This window comes from Mus pahari, chromosome 8, assembly GCF_900095145.1.
Source record: "Mus pahari chromosome 8, PAHARI_EIJ_v1.1, whole genome shotgun sequence".
Taxonomy (NCBI): domain Eukaryota; kingdom Metazoa; phylum Chordata; class Mammalia; order Rodentia; family Muridae; genus Mus; species Mus pahari.
In genome coordinates this window covers 29,090,783-29,094,371 of record NC_034597.1, presented here as the reverse complement: position 1 = coordinate 29,094,371, position 3,589 = coordinate 29,090,783, and positions in this window count along the sequence as shown.

The window sequence follows — 3,589 nt, the reverse complement described above, 5'->3', positions numbered from 1 at the left end:
TGAATCAGGGAAGCAGCAAAGTGGAACTAAGGCAAGTCTATGCATGTTCAACTCCTCCTTTCCTACTCAGAGATGTGATTCCCTCAGCAAGATTTCACCTCCTAAACCTCCACAAACAGTACTATCAGCTAGGGAACAAATGGTCCAGTTGTTGAACTTGGAGGGTACTGTTTCTCAAACAAAACACCATGATAGTTCATTAAGAAAATTTCAAAAACTAACCAAAACTCTTTCAGAATTAACCATTATATTTAATCAATATAATGATTAAATACAATATAAATAAATATATACAATCACAGGATGTAATATAATCATATAAAAATCACAGACAGACACATAACTCCTCCAAAAAAGAAGTGGGAATAAACGTATGTATATGGTTTCAGTACTAACCTATAAAACATTGATTTAGTAAGTCAATTAATCTGCTTGATGTGTTTCTAAGACTGAAAGTTTCTGCTTTATACAGGTCTCAAATTTCTCTAAATTAATATCATTTAGACAGAATTTCTCAAAATCTTTCCACAATGTTTCCAGATTTTGTATAATATATAATGCATATTATATAGTAAAATATATACATGTATAAAGATATAGATATATAAATATAGAAATAAAGATGTATATATAATATAAAATATCCATATAATAGACATAATTTAATAGACAGGCTCTAGGGGATGAAATGTAGGGGGTAGGGCTGATGCTAAGGTTCTCTTCTCCAATTGGTTCTTGATCTAAGGGGCCAATTGTTGGCAGAATAGTCAGGACTTTTGGGTCCTAGAAGGCTAGCTAGGAGACACAGGGAAAAAAGAATTTTTCTACAATGCTTTGAAGAGAGAAATGCCAACCAGTCATGTGAGATCTCGGGTGGAGCAACCATAGACTGCTTCTCCAGGTTGGAGTGTTGAGCTGGGAATAAAGGTGGCTGGCTGAACAACTGAAGTTGAAGGCAGATTTAAGGAGCTAATCTGGGAGTATAGGAGACAGCACTCTACCAGTGGTAGATTGGAGGGGCTCAGCAGTTGATCCAAGAAGGCAGGTTGAAATTGAGCAATGTCAGTGTGTGTGTGTGTGTGTGTGTGTGTGTGTGTGTGTGTGTGTGTGTGTGTGTCTGTATGTGTCTGTGTCTATGCTTTTCATCAGGGGATCCAATATTCTCTAGGCAGGGGATGGTAGCACAGCCCATTCCTGGACCTTAAATTGGGGTAGGAAAAGAAACATGAAAATGGAACAACAGGCTTATAACTAGAACTACAAATAAATTTCAAAATAACGAATGAATTTGTGCTATCCAAAATATACAGTATGGCTACCAAAATCAGGTAGCCATGTATTGTCTAATGGTTAAATACACAGACCAAAGGAAAGGAATAGAGAGCACAGAAATAAACTCATACAAATCCATGTATCGATAGGCCTTTTTGTTGTTGTTTTGACATAGATTAAAAAAATGAATCTGTAAAGAATTTTTTTTCGACTAATACTGCTTTGCTAATCCAATACTCACAAGTCTCTCAAGAGATCTTATGCAATCTATAAAATTTGCATGAAACTATATTACCTGTTAAAATGTTAAACATAAAAGCATTCATTATTTAGAAAAAAAAAAAAAAACGGACGAAATCTTCAGCATCTTGGACTAAGCAAAAGTTTTCTATAGCTGTGTCATAAAAATTGTGAAAAGAAAAATTTGGTACATTGTGTCTTGTAAAAGTGATATTTTTGATTATTAAAACCCTTTTAAGAGCTTGTCTCTGAAAATAAAATTTAAAAAGAGAAAGTACTTACATATGGGATAAACAAGAAACTCTTCTGCTGAGAATACATAGAAAACTGAAAATAGCATAATAAAGAATAAATTGAAAAAAATGACAAAACCCACTAATAAAAATTGTACCATGTACATAGAAGGGGCAAATAAGCATAGGAAAGAAAATACAACCGTCCTTAACCATTACGATATTTTTACTTAAAAATACAAAATATATCCTGACACACTCATCATGACAGTTGTTAACACCAGATGCTTGGGATGATCCTGAGAGAAACTGATATACTGAAGATCAAAATCTGAAAAAACCGTCGTGGAAAACATTTTGGCATTTTTTGACAGTTTCATATATAGATATATTATGTTTTTTATCATGTTCAAGATCTTTTATCCTCCTTTATGTCCCTTTAACTACTGTTGACACTATTCTTCTCAACAATGTTTTAACCCACTGAGTTTATAATTAGGGTTTCTTGTATGATCATGAGTGTGATGTGGAGCTCTTCATTGGGGTATGACTGCTTATCAGTGTCTTAACCACTGGGGAAAAATGACATTTTCCTCTCCTAGAAACTATTTCTTCCCAAAAGCTCCTCAGTGTAAGTAGCACCTCATGATCCTTTCACTTACTAAAGATGAACTGTTTATGTGCCAATCTTTCACAGATCTTGTGAAAGTAACTACTCATGCTAGGTGTTCAGGATTACAACAGCCTTGTAATATTTTTGAGAAGAACATTCCAGACTTTCTTTCCATCCTCTAGCTCTTATATTCTTTTTACACCCTCATCAGTGATATTCTCTGGAACTTCAACCAGGTGATATAGATGTCCTATTTATAGATGAACATTCAAAAGATACATATTCTCAGAAGTTTATCTATTTACGAGTAGCTTCATTTACTGTCCTTTGCTGTATAAAGAAGATTACCTTCTAACACTGATAGGCACACTAGTTTATGGGTATAAACATAAGCACTTAGAGGCAGCTTGACTTCAAGTCCACACAGCCAAACAACAGTGGTATAGCATCCCTGTGGAATGATGCCTCTGAAGTGTGTGAAATAAAATGTGCATTTTAGCCACATGTAAAGTGGCAAACAAGTATTTCTTCCTTAAATCCAATTTAACAGAAAAGCATTTGGTTTTCCCTATAATAGTTATACCATTATTGTACCAGTAGGCAAAGTATGCATTTTGGTAGTTTCTTAAACACTAAATAATCTACCATCATATGAATGTATTATGCCAAACTTTCATGGTATAATTTATAATACTTATACTATGTAAATATTATATATACAAATATTACCATATTTACAAATCAATTGTGATATTTGTATTTGCAGTACATTTGTGTTATTGCAAATTAATTTATAAAATTTGCCAGAATGGAAAGGATTCACATACCTCTAAATGGAGTAATGAACAACATGAATAGATTTCCAAGGAATAATGATTAGTGGGGGAAAATGATAAGCAAAAACCAAAATAAGCAAAAATAAATCCAGGGAAGAAATTCAACAAATGTTTACAGGGTCAAATTCCATAGCATTATTAAAACAACCATGTATTAGACACAGAGAACACATCAATTATTATTATAAGTTATTAAATTAGACTTTGGGATGAGAAATGCACAGAGATTATTCTAAAAGCATGACATGATGAGTACATTTGTTGTTGGAAATAGTCATATAAATGTTACCATCTTATATATACTGTTATAGCATAGTTTAGAAGTTACCATTAGGAAATGAATATATTTTTTACCAGTATATTTTGTATTATATGCATTTTATATCTCATAGCAA